Raw genomic sequence first — 18,433 nt, forward strand, 5'->3', positions numbered from 1 at the left:
TTATTTAGAAGTTTCTCAGATGAAAAATATGAAAAAAAATGATTAACAGGAAGAAGAGAGAGAAAATAGAGTAAGAAAGTGTACAGAGACATCACAGAGAACCCATGAGATGAAAAATCAAAGAATTTAATAATTGCAGTTTCAAGAGAGATTAGAAAGGGTAAAATGATATTTAAATAATGTAAAAGCTGATGATTTCCCAGAATTTTCTTAAGGAAATCACACATCCTCAGAATCAAGAGACAATAAATCCAAACAGGTAAATAAAGGAAGAAATTCACACTTAGACACATGTTGTGAATTTGTAAAACCCCAAGACAAAGAAAATTTTACAGGCCCCCAGAAAGGAGGAAAAAAAAATCATATTACCTACAACAGGACAACATACTCATGACTAGTCTCTCAAGAGCAACAAGAGAAGGTAAAAGGCTAGTGAAATATTTTCAAAATGCCAAGAGGGCAACTTTCAGGTAAAACAGTGTCTCCCATTAACACTATCTTTCCCCATTAAGTCGAAATAATGGCATTTGCAAAATAGAAACTCAAAGTTTATTATGAACAGATATCACTATAGGAATGTCTAAAATGTGCACTTCATGAAAAAGGAAAACAGCCTTTAAGGAAAGTCTGAGATGCAAAAGATGCTAGCAATCAAAGAAAACGGTAAACGTGAGATGAATCTGAAAAAACATGTCTAAATCAATAGCAATAATATCTAATTTGGGGATTTAAATATTAATATTTTCTTAAGAAAACTAATGTTAAAGTCTTAGTTCTTAAGAACTGAAATACAAATACTAGACTCATTTGTAAGCAGGTTGATCACAATTTAAGCATTATATATCTTTATATGTCTTTATATGTTTATAATGTTCAGCAGAAAGGTAACTACAAAAAGAGTACAAGAATGTGTATAATATCTTTATTAGTAGAGGGGGAAATAAGAATAAAGAAAAAGAGCTTAATTCAAAAGTAGACAAGAATAGTAAAGGGAAAAAAATAAATAAAGCAGGCTAAATTAAAAACCCAAAATCAGATGATAAAAATAAATACACATCTATCAGTAATTACAATAAAGATAAATGAAATTGATTATTCTGCTAAAAGACAAAACCAGCCATTTACTGTTTATAAGAAAAATACCTCCAATTTAAAGAGAAATATTAAAACTGTTTTTAATGATATAAAATATAATTAATAAAATTATTGTAACTAGATTATGGGGTTAAAATTAAAAGAAAAATAAAACATAACAAATTAGAATATAACTTTGAAGGGATTTGAAAGCTGAATGATCTTAAAATCATTAAAAATATTCAATCAATAGTTAAGTCTTTCTCATAAAAAGAATTCAATATTCATCCCACTTTTGCTGTAAAAATTATACCTCAGGATAATCAAGTAATTGATGAAGAACCATTCCTTTTTGTAAAAATATAGCCAATAAGCAATAAAGAATTTATAGAATTAAAATCACCAGGGGCTCACTTGGTTTCTCAAGGCACCTGCTCGGTCCTCTGCCTAGTTTCCTTTTCTTCCCTGCCTTTTCTCTTTACTGTTCTAAAGCTTTATAATACACTTCTACTCCTATTCGGAAACTTGCCTCTGTCTCTTTTTCTGCCTTATGACCCTCAGTTGAATTCTTTCTTCTGAGGAGGCAAGAACTCAGGTTGCTACAGACTGATTCGTCACCTTGTGACTTGGACACCTTCCACAGGTAACATATTTAGTGCAGTGACTCGGTAAGTACCAGAGGCTGCCAGCTGGATACAACACACCCGATTAAGCCATGGAAAAGGTCGAAAACGCCAGAGCTAGCAGTGACACCCTCAGCTCCTGAACACACTTGTTAAGGCCCTGGAAGACCTGAGCAGAAAAGACCTCTTTAAGCAGAAAGATAAGTAACGTCTTTTCACCTCCAAGTAACACCCTCAAGCTCCAGATGGTCCTCAGTGAGGAATACTGTCCTCTCAATATTCAAGAGTCACCCATCTACAGGGGGCCTCTAGACTACCTATCGGTGGGACATGACACAGGCGAAATTCTGCCCGTCTCCCTTGAACCTGGCTGGATACTGCTTTCACCAACTCACAGAACCAGCCGTGCCCCGACAGCTAGCAAGAGCACAAGAGCCACACAACCACCACCACTGCCCCTCTCTCAGCAGAAAGCAGTAAGAGAAGACTGACCTTCGTCCATTTTTCCCCAAGGATTTGGGAGTCTTGGAATCTTGAGGAAGAAAATGGTGCAGCGGGTAGCTAGCCAGGTATGCGCAGGGCAGGAGAGGACTCCCACCCAGGAGCGTGCGCACACACACACACCGCAGGAGTGCTGGGTAACTATCAGGTGAGGATGGTCAGGCAGTTTTTAACTTTTTCTCTAAAGTAATCATTGGCCACAGCCAGTGCCAGAGAAGGTCGGTCTACTAATAGATGTAGATAGGAAACACCTGAAACTGATCAGCAGCTTCCCAGTAAGATCTCAGGAGTGGAGAGAAGGAACTCAAGATACCGGAAGTATGCCAAGGTATAAAACCCCAAGAGGTCAAGACACACACTTGGTTTCTAAAGTCACCCACTTGGCTCTCTTCCAAGTGTATTTTTCTTCTTTCTTTTCCTTACTGCTCTAAAGCTTTTAAATAAACTTCCACTCCCGCTGTAAAGGGGGAAAAAATCACCAGGCCAGGTGCTGGGGCTCATGCCAGTAATCCCAGCACTCTGGGAGGCCAGGCAGGAGAATTAGTTGAGCCCAACCAATCAATCAATCAAGTAAAACAAGAAGGTCTACTAATAGATGTAGATAGGAAACACCTGAAACTTGTCCTGACTATCTCTCCAAAACTCAGTCCTGGTTGTCTTCATTTTTCTATCAATTTCTTCCCTTTAGTGCTCTGATTGCCATTCCCTGGTTATAAGTACTATCTATGTGTTGATGGTTTCCACATTTAGTTTCTGGCCCAGAACTTCAGATTTATATCCAACTGCCTACATGACAACTTCACACGGATGTACTATAAATATCTTAAACATACACTATTCAAAACTTAACTTCTGATTTCTCCTGTCAAACCTACCTCAACCAGTCTTCCCCTATTCAATTGATGCCAATTCCATCCTACCAGTTGCTCATAATTTGGATTCCTGTTGCAATCTGACTCCATCTCACACAATTTTCCTTGTTATGTTTCAGCTTCACTGGCCTGCTTTTTTTGTACTTTTTAACCCTCAGACAGGCTCCCACTTAACAGCCTTGGCACTAATTGTTTCCTCTGCTTGGAATATTTGTCCTCCAGATATCCATATGGTAAACTCCCTCACTGTTTTCAAGTCTTTGCTTAAATGCAATTTTCTCAATGAAGTACACTCTTGATATACAGTGGAACTTCACAGCCATTGATCGTTATTGCCTAAGTTCATTATTTTATTGTAGTTTCAGATAGCTGTATTTTATTGTGTGTGGAAGTGTGGGGGTTTTTTTGGGGGGGGTTGTTTTTTGGTTTTTTTCCATGGAGATGGGTTTTTGCCATGTTGCCCAGGCTGGTCTCAAACTCCTGAACTCCAGTGATCAGCCCACCCCAAGTTCCCAAAGTACTGGAGTTGCAGGTGTGAGCCACGGCATCTGGATTCACTTTTTTCTTATAAACTATATGATTTATTACATATTGGGTTTATTTTTTGTAAAGTCTAAGAATATAAAAATACATGAGGGGAGGGATTTTAGTCTTTTCTGTTCAGTCCCCTAATACATCACAAGTACATAGAACAGTATCTGGCTTAGTAGGCATTCAATAAATATTTGTTAGTGAAAATCTTAGGATTATGTCTTTTATGTTTGTTTTATAAATTATTCCATGTGCTTAGGTCATCAAGACAGTCCTCTTTTCTTCTAATTGCATTACATTTTTGCCTTTCACATTTATTTCATAATCTATATGGAATTGATTTTGTGTATAAAGTAAGAATGTAATTTCACTGTCCACATCTCGTCATTTCTACATAATAAAACTCAAAGCTATTAGAGTGACATTCATGGAACTTCATGATCCAGATCCACTTTCTCTCTCCTGGGTTATCTCTGACTGCCACCCTCTGAAGCCTTGATTCAACTACACCAAACTACTGACAATTTTTGAGAACATGAAATTGTTAAAAAGTAAAATCTATATTTGTGGATGATATAACTGTATCCCAGGAAATCCCTCAAAAAAGGTCATTTGAAAAACAGTTAATAAGCATTTAGAACAATTGTTAAAATGTTTGCATCTTTTTGTTTTCTTAGAGATGGAGTCTCACTCTGTTGCCCTGGCTGGAGTGCCGTGGCACGATCTCAGCTTTCTGCAACCTCCACCTCCAGGGTTCTAGCAATTATCTTGCGTCAGCCTCCCAAGTAGCTGGGACTACAGGTGCATGCTGCCATGCCCGGCTAATTTTTTGCATTTTAGTAGAGACAGGGTTTCACCGTGTTGCCCAGGTTGGTCTCGAACTCTTGAGCTCAGGTAATCCACGCACCTTGGCCTCCCAAAGTGCTAAGATTACAGGCATGAGTCACTGCGCCCAGCTGTATCTATTAAAATGATTGTAAAGAGACCAAATTATGTGAGACATGCTTATAATATGATTTGATAAAAACAGAATTTTAAATTATATCTACCATATGCTCTAATCAAAGATTTTAAAAACTTAAATATGAAATAAATATTAAAGAAGTACTAAAATGTTAACATTAATGGCCATTATATTTGGTAGGAAAATTTTTTTCCTACTTCCTAGTTTTATTTCATGCATATAAGTTAGGTTTGTTTTTCTTTTTGTTTCTGTTTTTGTTTTTTGTTTTTTGTTTTTGATTTAGGGTCTTGCTCCAGAGTACAGTAATGCAATCATGGCTCACTGCAGCCTCAACCTCCCTGGCTCAAGCAATCCTCCCACCTTAGCCTCCCAAGTTGCGAGACTACAAACACACAACACCATCCCCAGCTAATTTTTATATTTTTTGTGAAGACATGGTCTTGCTATGTTTCCCAGGCTGGTCTCAGACTCCTGGGTTCAAGCAGTTCTCCTACTTCAGCCTCCCAAAGTGCTGGCATTACAGGTGTGAGCCACTGCACCTGGCTTTAAGTTAGTTTTATAATGAAAAACATTTTAAAGAAAAACATTTCATATTTGCATGCAAATACCAATGCAATTTATCCATGATAAGAGAAGTTCCACTAAATTTCAAATAAAGCTTTGAATAGGGACTTTAGCTATAATTTTATATCAGTCATAACTACCAAAGAACTGAAATGTTTAATTTGGAATATTAAGTTTTTATGCCTAGAAAACACGTGGGTTCATTGTCACTGAGGTTATATGTGACTATAATAAAGAGATTGGGGGGGAACATTTATTAAACATTTTCTATGCTATATACGTAGGAACTGTGCTAATTACTTTAAATATATTATCTCATTTTTCATTTGAATCCTCAGAGTAACTCTATGATAGAGATCATCATTTGCAGAGGTAATTAAGAGCATAAAACTCATGGCTTTTCATCTACATATAGTAAGCAGAACCAAGAAAGTAGGTTTGCTGATGGGTCCTAAACAAAATTCTCAGATAGTATCAGGTTCTAATTTAGAACTGAAAGTGCCCCTAAAGATCAGCTATCCAAATATTTCATAGATGAGGAATGTATTAGTCCGTTCCCACATAACCATAAACATACTAGCCAAGGCTGTGTAATTTATAAACAAAGGAGTTGTGATTGGCTCACAGTCTCTCATGGCTGAGGAGGCCTCAGGAAACTTACAATTATGGCAAAAGGCAAAGGGGAGGCAAGGGCCTTCTTCACATGGTGGCAGGAGAGAGAAGTGCAAGCAGCGGAGATGCCAGACACTTATAAAACCATGAGAACTCGCCGGGCGTGGTGGCTCACGCCTGTAATCCCAGCACTTTGGGAGGCCGAGGCGGGTGGATCACGAGGTCGAGAGATTGAGACCATCCTGGTCAACATGGTGAAACCCCGTCTCTACTAAAAATACAAAAAATTTGCTGGGCATGGTGGCGCGTGCCTGTAATCCCAGCTACTCAGGAGGCTGAGGCAGGAGAATTGCCTGAACCCAGGAGGCGGAGGTTGCGGTGAGCCGAGATCGCGCCATGGCACTCCAGCCTGGGTAACGAGAGCAAAACTCCGTCTCAAAAAAAAAAAAAAAAAAAAAAAAAAAAAATCATGAGAACTCACGCACTATCACGAGAACGGCATGAGGGAAACCACCCCCAGGATCCAATCATCTCCCTGGACGAGGGAAATTACCATTTGAGATGAGATTTGGGTGGGAACACAGAGCCAAACTATATCAAGAAAATTTCAGTATTCAGAGAGAAAAGGGGTTAATGGTCATACAACTTGTTAAAGGTAGTAACACCAATTCCAGAATTATTGTTTCACTGTTCTTTCCATTACAGCATGCTTTGTTTCCTGGTCACTGCGTTTAAATCAAAATGATTGAATATTTGCCTTCAAAAATAACCCTGATAATGTGCTCTTCCCCAAATGGATTAATTTCAAAAAGGAGTTTTTAAAAGCTCTCCTGTCCTTTCACATAATTTGAACATTGGAGACTTTAAGGACAATACCTTGAGGCCACATACTGATGCACCATCTGCTTTGGGGAAATAAACACAGTATATCCTCTTGAGGAAGCAGTATAGCTTTCAATATATAAATTTTCTACTAACATGTTTATAAAGCAGTTCTCCCTTTTCTTGCTACTAAATGAAAACACTGTATCTTCTATTAAAAAATTCATTAAAGAATGCCACTCACAAAAAGATTCAATTAAGTATATGAAACTTATCCCACTGTGACCTGTATTGAGTTGTTTTATAAGACAACATAATCCCGTTTTTATTCTAAGCTCCTCTCTGGAGGAAAAACTTGGATTTCATCAAGAAAAACAACTCTGCTCTCTCATCTCAATTAGAGTCCCAGTGGAATCTGACTATGTGAACTGTCCTGAGTATAGGGTGGGATAGAGACCACTCATACTCTATCTCATACATGCACACAGCCTTCCTATAGTATCCTTTCTACGTAAGATTAACCAGTGTTAATTTTTTTTGAAGAAATATCACAGCACTCATTCATTTTTCTCTATAAGCCCATTAAAGGTCATGCCCTCTTCTAAGTCTGATGTGCTGAAAATCATCACTAAATGCTCTCAGGCCTTCCTTAAGCATTCCCACTGAAATTGTGCTCTCTCCTCTCTGATGATCTAGAGCCCCCATCTGTATTTTGCATTGTAGACTCTTTCAATCTAGTTAAACTACTTTCCATGTTCAGAAATCCCCACTGCAGGAACAATAGGCCATCCATATTCTGCTTGAATGGCCTTAAATGATGAAAAACTCACTAGTATTTCCTGAGGCAATTTGTGCATTGCAGGAGTAGCTTTAGTATGAGTTTCTTCCTGTGTTGGTCAGGGAGTCTGATAATGCGTGTCTAAATGTCTCATGGGTTATTAGACATGATTAAGAGAGGCAATAATTAAACTGTGTGAGGATGGCAGTTTTGTTCTCTCATTAATTTCATTTACCCAGCACTTTCTATGTGTTTTCATGTTCTGTAGGACCTTAATCTTTACTTATTAAAAATACATACAGCAAAAATAAGGGCTTAGGCACTTGGGGTTGTAATTTTTTCTCACTTACAAACTTTTTATTCCTGGTTAGTCATTTTTTAAGTGCTGAACTATAGACTGGTTTCACCAAAATTACCAGGAAATTATTTTTATTATTTTAATAGTAATAATAGTAGTATTTTGAGATAGGGACTCATTCTGTCACCCAGGCTGGCACGCAGTGGTGCAATCTTGGCTCACTGCAACCTCCACCTCCCAGTTCAAGTTCTTCTCCATGCCTCAGCCACCCCAGTAGCTGGGATTACAGGTTTGCCACCACCCCTGCTAATTTTTGTATTTTTAGCAGAGACAGGGTTTCACCATGATGGCCAGGCTGGTCTCGAACTCCTTTCCTCAAGTGATCTGCCTGCCTCAGCCTCCCAAATATCCAGGATTATAGGTGTGAGCCACTGCACCTGCCTGAAATTATTTTTTTAATCTTGGGTCCCACCCCTAAAGATCATGATTCAGAAAGTCTGGAGTAAAGCTTGGGAAATCATATTTAAAAAAAAAAAAAAAGAAAGAAAGAAACACCCTGTTCAACATATTCTGGTACATATCTTGGTACAATTTTAAGAACTACTGATCTAAATAACTCCTGAATCTCTAGGGTCTCTTTAGTATTCTACAACTGGGAACCATTACTATGCTTATCAGTATTTAAACTCACTATGTACAGTAATTGTGACTTCCACCCTACGACGATGAAAATATGCCTTTTCAATATGCCATATAGCAGGTTGGATTCCATGGAAACAGCCTTGGAGTCAGAGGTTAGCATTCAGGAAGTTTGTTTGGGAGGGATTCATAACTATGGGGTAAGGAAATGAAGCAGGATTGGGCAGAATGAGAAACTGGGCTGAGATGCCATCTCAAAAAGACCTCAGCTGACTCTCACAGGCAGTTCTGAAGCTGGACTAGCTCTTTGATGTTGTTCTGAGTTGGGACGGGGGATTGGGTCTCTCTGCTAGGTATGGACCTGTCATTGGATGCAGGCTACCTCAGGAAGGGGTCATGATGTTGACAAAGTGGTTTCTTCATCAGAGGGCAACCAATGGGAAGTAAATTCCTTCAATGCAAAAGGGGAATTTGGGCGCACTTCCCAACATTCACTTTACCCCCTTCATAGGAAAAAAGATGGCAAGAGTTAGACCCAAGCATTCTTCAGCAGAGAACAGCTTTTAAGCCACCGAAGAAAGCATATTACTATCTCTCACTTCCTCTCAGTTCAAGCACCAGATGTTTATAGAATGAGTCACCACTAAAATGAAGCAGGAATTTCTACATGGAATTATTTCTAATGCCTTAAATAGCACTTCTTAGGGCTCTTCATGCCTACAGTTTTGATAAATCAGAATAAATTGCTTTCAAACAACTGGTCTTTTCTGTTTGTTGGTTCAAAAGATGTGTAGCTACTTGGGAGGCTGAGGAGGGAGGATCAATTGAGCTCAGGAGTTCAAGGCTGCAGTGAGCTATGATTACTACCACTGTACTCCAGCCTAGGCAACAGAATAAGACCTGTCTCAAAAAAAGAAAAAAAAAAAAAACACTGCCTCAAAAATAAATAAAACAAAACAAAATATAAAATAAAATGGTCCCTGAATCCCATCTTCAGAATTGCTTATTCATAGATCTGGAGAGGAGCTAAGAAATCTGCGCTTTTCAATGGCAACAAAAGCCAAAATAGACAAATGGGACCTAATCAAACTCCACAGCTTCTGCACGGCAAAAGAAACAGTCAGTAGAGTGAATCGGCAACCAACAGAATGGGAAAAAATTTTTTTGCAGTCTACCCATCTGACAAGGGGCTGATATCCAGAATTTACAAAGAACTAAAACAGATCTACAAGAAAAAAACAAACAAGCCCATTCAAAAATGGACAAAGGATATGAACAGACACTTTACAAAAGAAGACATACAGGAGGCCAACAAACATATGAAAAAATGCTCATCATCACTGCTCATCAGAGAAATGCAAATCAAAACCACATTGAGATACCATCTCACACCAATTAGAATGGCGATCATTAAATAATCTGGAGACAACAGATGCTGGAGAGGATGTGGAGAAATAGGAACACTTTTACACTGTTGGTGGGAGTGTAAATTAATTCAACCATTGTGGAAGACAGTGTGGCGATTCCTCAATGACCTAAAAATAGAAATCCCATTTGACCCAGCAATCCCATTACTGGGTATATATCCAAAGGATTATAAATCATTCTACTATAAGGACACGTGCACACGAATGTTCATTGCAGCACTGTTTACAATAGCAAAGACCTGGAACCAACCCAAATGCCCAACAATGATAGACTAGATAGGGAAAATGTGGTACATATACACCATGGAATATTACATAGCCATCAAAAAAGATGAGTTCGCATCTTTTGTAGGGACATGGATGAACCTGGAAACCATCATTCTCAGCAAACTGACACAAGAGCAAAAAATCAAACACCGCATGTTCTCACTCATAGGCGGGTGTTGAACGTGAGAACACACTGACACAGGGAGGGGAGCCCTACACGCTGGGGTCCATTGGGGGGAAAAGGGGGAGGGACGGGGAGGTGGGGAGGTCGGAAGAGATAGCATGGGGAGAAATGACAGATACAGGTGAGGGGAAGGAAGGCAGCAAACCACACTGCCATGTGTGTACCTGTGCAACAATCTTGCATGTTCTTCACATGTACCCCCAAACCTAAAATGCAATAAAAAAAAAAAAGAAAGAAAAGAAAAGAAATCTGTGCTTTTAACAAACACCATGACTGGTTGTGACACAGGTAGCTCCCAGCCATACTTTGAGGAAAAAAACAAATTAAGAAAATCTTAAAACAATCAATGAGTATATATAATACATATACTAAAATGAAACACATAATGTATATACAAGTTTGCATTTTAAAAACTTCAGTGAGAAAGAGAGGATGTGGATGAAAAAGAAATCTGTTTAGATCAAAGGAAGATCATGTGTTCAAAATGATCTCTGCTTATCTCTTCTTGCTGAGGAAAAAAACCTGTAGATTTTCTATACAGAAAAATAATACCTGCTCCAGGCAAAGAGGAACAGAAGATACAAAAAGGATCTAGTTAGTTACCAAGAGCTGGTCACTGGTCATTATCAATATGGAACAGGCAACAGCTAAAAGTTGTAGCAACTTTTAAAATATCTGGGAAATATGCACAGATATAGGGATCTTCCACCATCAAAGACGTTTGGAAAGAGGAATTATTACACTTTCGCTCAATGCAGAACAAGAATCATAATCAGACTAGGCAAAAGCTGAGAACAGTTGAAGATTTTAGGTGTTGCTCTAATTGTTACCTTTGGAATATATATGTCATTAGTAGTCAATATTCTATATTAAAAGTAAATAATATTTGTTCCATACTAAAGTCTTATTATTTTAGAAAAAGTATGACTAATATTATTGTGTATACTGGCAACAAACAAATAGAAAATATAATTTTAAAAATAACATTTAAAAAGCATCAAAGGATCACCACAGTGGACAAGAGGCAGGCCTAGATTGTAGCTCCAACTCAGTGTATGGAGGCTTGCATTGTGAATTTTAGCTCTGAAACAACTGCAAGAAAAAACTAGGAATCCCAAGAGGTCCCACAGATCCTCTACAGGAAGAGGACTGCTCTTGCAGGACCCGGGAGACACCCCAAATACTGTGAGTGCCCAAGTCGTGGAAGTGGGAAAGTGAGATCCTCCACCCCTGAACACACACCCCTACTGGGGAAACTGAAGGTCTAGTTTGTGGGAGAAGTTTCTGACCTTACCTGGAGCTTAGTCCATTTAGAGAGCTGAATGAAATACAGTGGTGAAAGAAGCAGCGGGAAACACCCTGGGAGCTTGCTGGGTCCCCAAGCAGGCCATTCTGGCCTGGCACCACAGGGATCCTTTGAGAGGGTGGCCAGAGGCACAGGGGAAAACGTCGGGGTGGGGGAAGAACCAAAACCCTTTGCTTTTGCAGCTGGGAGGTGGGTAGCCTGGAGCAAGTTCTTAAGTCCTGCTCACTCACTGCCTGGAAACAGACTTGGGGCTGGTAGGGCACACGATGGAAGCGAGACCTGTCCATCAGATTGCATGGGAGCTAGGTGAGGCCTGTGCTGACGGATTTCCCCCACTTCCCTGACAACCTGAGTGACTCAGCAGAGGCAGCCATAATCCTTCTAGGTACATGACAGTGACCTGGGAATCTCACTCCCTCCCCCACAGCAGCCACAGCAAGACTTGCCCAAGGAGAGCCTGAGCTCAGACATACCTAGCCCTGCCCCTACCTGAAAGGGCTTCCCTACCCACCTTTGTAGCTGAAGACAAAGGGTATATACTCTTGGGAGTTCTAGAGCCCCACTCACCACCAATTCCTTTCCATACTACCATAGATGATGCTCTCTGGAAAGTGCCACCTCCCAGCAGGAGGTCAACCAGCACAAAAATAGGACATTAAGCCACCAAAGCTAAGACCACTCACAGAGTCCATTTCATTCCCTGCCACCTCCACCAGAATGGGTGTGGGTATCCATAGCTGAGAAGCCCATAGATGGTTCACATCAGAGGACTCTGTGCAGACAAACACCAGTACCAGCCCGGAGTCAAGTAGACTTGTTGGGTGGCTAGACCCAGAAGACAGATAACAGTCACTGCAGCTCAGCTCACAGGAAGCTACATCCACAGGAAAATGGGGAGAGTACTACATGAAGGGAACACCCCATGAGACAAAGGAATCTGAACAGCAGCCTTCAGTCCTCTACCTTCCCTATGACAGATCCTACCCAAATGGGAAGGAACCAGAAAATCAACTCTGGTAATATGACAAAACAAGGCTCTTTAACATCCCTACCCCCAAAATCACACTATCTCACCACCAATGGATCCAAACCAAGAAGAAATTCCTGATTCACCTGATCCAGGAGTTTATTAAGCTAATCAGGGAGGCACCAGAGAAAGGTGAAGCCCAATGCAAGGAAATCCAAAAAAATGATACAAGAAGTGAAGGGAGAAATATCCAAGAAAATAGCAAAAACAAAAAACTATCAAAACTTCAGAAAACATTGGACATACTTAGAGAAAATGCAAAATGCTCTGGAAAGTCTCAGCTATAGAATTGAACAAGCAGAAGGAAATTCAGAGCTCAAAGACAAGGTCTTCAAATTAACCCAATTCAACAAAGACAAAGAAAAAAGAGTAAGAAATATAAACAAAGCCTCGAAGAAGTCTGAGATTATGTTAAATGACCAGATCTAAGAATAAACAGTGTTCCTGAAAAAAAAGAGAAATCTAAAAACTTGGAAAACATATTTGCAGAGATAATTGAGGAAAAATTCCCCAGCCTTGCTAGAGATCTAGACATCCAAATACAAGAAGCATAAAGAACACCTTGGAAATTCATCAAAAAAAGATCATTGCCTAGACACACTGTCATCAGGTTATCTAAAGTTAAGATGGAGGAAACAATCTTAAGTGAGACAAAAATACCAGGTAACCTATAGAAAATCTATCATATTAACAGCAGATTTCTCAGGAGAAACTCTATGAGCTAGAAGTGATTACGGCCCTATATTCAGCCTCCTCAAACAAAACAATTATCAGCCAAGAATTTTGTATCCAGCAAAACAAAGGATCATAAATGAAGGAAAAATACAGTCATTTTCAGACAAACAAATGCTGAGAGAATTCACCACTACCAAGCCATCACTACAAGAACTGCTAAAAGGAGCGCTAAATCTTCAAACACATCCTGGAAACACATCAAAATAGAACCTCTTTAAAGCAAAAATCACATGGGACCTATAAAACAAAAATACAAAGTTAAAAAGCAAAAACAAAAAAACAAGGTACACAGGCAACAAATTGTACAATGAATGCAACAGCACCTCACATCTCAACACCAACATTGAATGTAAATGGCCTTAATGCTCCACTTAAAAGATGCAGAACTACAGACTGGATAAGAACTCACCAACCAACTATCTGCTGCCTTCAGGTGGCTCATCTAACACATAAGGACTCACATAAAGTAAAGGGATAGAAAAGAGCATTTTATGCAAATGGACACCAAAAGTGAGGATAGCTATTCTTATATTAGACAAAAAAAAAAAAAACTTTAAAACAACAGCAGTTAAAAAAGACAAAGGAGGGCATCATATAACAGTAGAAGACCTTGTCCAACAAGAAAATATCACAATCCTAAATATATATGCACCTAACACTGGAGCTCCCAAATTTATAAAACAATTACTAGTAGACCTAAGAAATAAGATAGACAGCAACACAATAATAGTGGGGGACTTCAATACGACACTGACAGCACTAGACAGGTCATCAGGACAGAACATCAACAAAGAAACAATGTATTTAAACTTTGCCTTGGATTAAATGCATTTAACAGATATATTCAGAACATTTCTTCCATCATCCACAGAATACACATTCTATTCAACAGCGCACGGAACTTTCTCCAAGATAGGTCATATGATAGGCCACAAAATGAGCCTCAATAAAGCTAAGAAAATTGAAATCATGTCAAACACTCTCTCAGACCACAGTGGAATAAAACTGGAAATCAACTCTAGAAGGAACCTTCAAAACAACGCAAGTACATGGAAATTAAATAACCTGCTCCTGAATGATCATTGGGTCAAAAACAAAATCAAAATGAAAATTTAAAAATTCTTCAAACTAAACGACAATAATGAAATAACCTATCAAAAGCTCTGGGATACAGCAAAGGAGGTGCTAAAAGGAAAGTTCATAGCCCTAAACACCTACATCAAAAAGACTGAAAGAGTGCAAACTGATATTCTAAGGTCATAACTCAAGGAAATAGAGAAACATGAACAAACCAAACCCAAACCCAGCAGAAGAAAAAAAAATGACCAAGATCAGAGCAGGGCTAAATGAAACTGAAACCAAAAAAAAAAAAGATACAAAAGATAAATCAAACAAAAATAAAATTGGTATAACCAAGAAAAGAATAGAAAAAAATCCAAATAACCTCAGTGAGAAACAAAACAAGAGGTATTACAACTGACACCACTGAAATACTAAAGATCACTCAAGGATACTATGAACACCTTTACTCACTTAAACTAGAAAACCTAGAAGAGATGGATAAGTTCTTAGAAAAATACAGCCCTCTTACCTTAAGTCAGGAAGAATTAGATACCCTGAGAAGACTAATAACAAGCAGTAAGATTGAAATGGTAATTTAAAAATTATCAACAAAAAAAGTTCAGGACCAGATGGATTCACAGCAGAATTGTACCAGATATTCAAAGAATAATTGGTACAAATCCTTTGGACACTATTCCACAAGATAGAGAAAACGGGAACTCTCCCTAATTCATTCTATGAAGCCAGCATCACCCTAACACCAAACCCAGGAAAGAACATAACCAAAAAAAGAAAACTACAGACTGATATTCTTGATAAACATAGATGCTAAAATCCTTGACAAAATACTAGCTAACCAAATCAACAACATATTGAAAAGATAATTCACCATGGTCAAGTGAGTTCATACCAGGTATGGAGGGACGGTTCAACATACACAAGTCAATAAATGTGATACACCACATAAACAGAATTAAAAACAAAAATCACACGATCATCTCAAAAGAGGCAGAAAAAGCATTCAACAAAATTTAGCATTCCTTTATAATTAAAACTCGCAGCAAAATCAGCATATGCGGGACATACTCTTTGTAATAAAAGCCATCTATGACAAACCCACAGTCACATAATACTGAATGGGGGAAAGTTGAACATATTCCCTCAGAGAACTGGAACAATACAAGGATGCCCACGCTCACCACCACTCTTCAACACAGTACTGGAAGTCCTAGCCAGAACAATCAGACAAGAGAAAGAAATAAAGGACATCCAGATCAGTAAAGAGGGAGTCAAACTGTCACTGTTTGCTCATGATAAGATCATTTACCTTGAAAACCCTAAGGACTTCTCTGGAAAGCTCCTAAAACTGATAAAGGACTTCAGCAAAGTTTCCAGATACAAGATAATGTACACAAATCAGCAGCTCTTCTAGACACCAACAGCAATTAAGTGGAGAGACAAATCAAGAACTTAACTCCTTTTACAATAGCTGCAAAATCATAAAATACTTACAAATATAACTAACCCAGGAGGTGAAAGACTGCTAAAAGGAAAACTACAAAACACTGCTGAAAGAAATCACAGACAACACAAACAAATGGAAACACATCCCATGCCCATGGATGGTTAGAATCAATATTGTGAAAATGACCGTACTGCCAAAAGCAATCTACAAACCCAAGGCAATCACCAGCAAAATACCACCATCATTCTTCACAGTATTAGAAACAACAAGTCTAAAATTCATATGGAATCAAAAAAGAGCCTGAATAGCCAAAGCAAGACTAAGCAAAAAGAACAAATCTGAAGGCATCAGACTACCTGATTTCAAACTATACTATAAGGCCATAGTCACCAAAAGAGTGTGGTACTGGTATTAAAATAGGAACACAGACCAATGGAACAGAATAGAGAACGCAGAAATACGCCCAAATACTTACAGTCAACTGATCTTTGAAAGCAAACAAAAACATAAAGTTGAGAAAGGACACCCTTTTCAACAAATGGCTAGTCGCATGTAGAAGAATGAAACTGGATCCTCATCTCTCACCTTATACAAAAATCAACTCTAGATGGATTAAGGACTTAAATCTAAGACCTGAAACTATACAAATTCTAGAAGATAACATTGGAAAAATTCTTCTAGACATTGGTGTAGAGCCCAAAAGCAACTGCAATAAAAGCAATAAAAGATAAATAGCTGGGACTTAGTTAAACTAAGGAGCTTCTGTACCACAAAAGGAATAATTAGCAGAGTCAACAGAAAACCCATAGAGTGGGAAAAAATCTTCACAATCTACACATCTGGCAAAGGACTAATATCCAAAATCTCCTACAAACTCAAACAAATTCAGTAAGAAACAAACAATCCCATCAAAAAGTGGGCTAAGGACATGAATAGACAATTCTCAAAAGAAGATATACAAATGGCCAACAAACATATAAAAAAATGCTCAAAATCACCAGTGATTAGGGAAATGCGAATCAAAACCACAATATGATACCACCTTACTCCTGCAAGAATGGCCATAATAAAAAAATCAAAAAACAGTAGATGTTGGGGTAGATGCAGTGATCAAACTATACTTTTACATTGCTGGTGGGAATGTAAACTAGTAGAGTACTATGGAAACAGTGTGGAAATCCCTTAAAGAACTAAAAGTAGAACTACCCTTTGATCCAGCAATCCCACTACTGGGTATCTAACCAGAGGAAAAGAAGTCATTATTCGAAAAAGACACTTGCACACGCATGTTTATAGCACACAATTCGCAAATGAAAAATCATGGAACCAACCCAAATGCCCATCAATCAACAAGTGAATAAAGAAACTGTGATATATATATATATATATCTCTCTCTCTCTCTGTGTGTGTGTGTGTGTGTGTGTGTGTGACAGAATACTACTCAGCCATAAAAAGGAAAGAATTCATGACATTTGCAGTGACCTGGTTGAGAATGGAGACTATTATACTAAGTGAAGTAACTCGGGAATGGAAAATCAAACACCATATGTTTTCACTAACATGTGGGAGCTAAGCTATGAGGACACAAAGGCATAAGAATGATACAACAGACTTTGGGGACTTGGGGGAAAGGGTGAGAGGGGACCGAGGGATAAAATACTACAAATAGGATACAGTGTATACCAAAATCTTACAAAGCACCACTCAAGAACTTATGTAACCAAATATAACCTGTACCCCAATAACCTATGGAAAAATAAATTAAAAAATAGATTAACCTACAATCTTCCTCTCCTGCTTCTGTTGCAAAAACAGAAGATTGGGAAAAGACACAACTGACATACTCAAGTTTTTCTGCATCCCAGAATTGGTTGGGTAACCGTACTGCTATATGGTACTTGATAGCACATTCATGACAGTTTTACTAAATACAAGTCACTTTATCACCAAAAATAAATAAATAAATAAAAATTCTTCTGGAATAAATCATCAAGTACTTAGAAATAAATCTAATGAGTGAAGTGTAACATCTCTACTCCAAAAATTACAAAATGTTGGCTGAGCACAGTGGCTGTAATCCCAGCACTTTGGGAGGCCAAGGCAAGCGGATTGCTCGAGCCCAGAAGTTCAAGAACAGCCTGGGAAACAAGGCAAAACCCCGTCTCTCCAAAACCAAAAACAAAAAATAGCCAGGCCTAGTGGCACACCTCTGTAGTCCTAGCTACTTGGGAGGCTGAGGGACTGAGGTAGGAGGATCAATTGAGCCTAGGAGGTTAAGATTGCAGGGAGAGATGATTGTGCCACTATACTCCAACCTGGGGAACAGTGAAGACCCTGTCCTTCAAAAATAAAATGAACAAAATAAAAAAATACAAAAAATTATTGGGAGAGAGATATTATATTCATAAATTAGAAGATCTGATATTGTAAAAATACCGTTTTCTCCCAAATTGATCTATAGATTCACTGCAATCCCAGTCCAAATCCCAGCTAAATATTTTTTAATGAATTTAACAAGCTGGCTCAAATATTTGTATAATAATACAAAGAATAGTCAGTCTTTCACTTTCCAGTATCAAGACTTATTATATTGCTGCAGTAATTAAGAGAATTAGTGAAAGGATAGATATTAGTCAATGGAAAAGGAAAGAGTCCACTTGATGTATGATAAAAGTACACAC

The sequence above is a fragment of the Saimiri boliviensis genome, chromosome 7 (assembly GCF_048565385.1).
Source record: "Saimiri boliviensis isolate mSaiBol1 chromosome 7, mSaiBol1.pri, whole genome shotgun sequence".
Lineage (NCBI taxonomy): Eukaryota > Metazoa > Chordata > Mammalia > Primates > Cebidae > Saimiri > Saimiri boliviensis.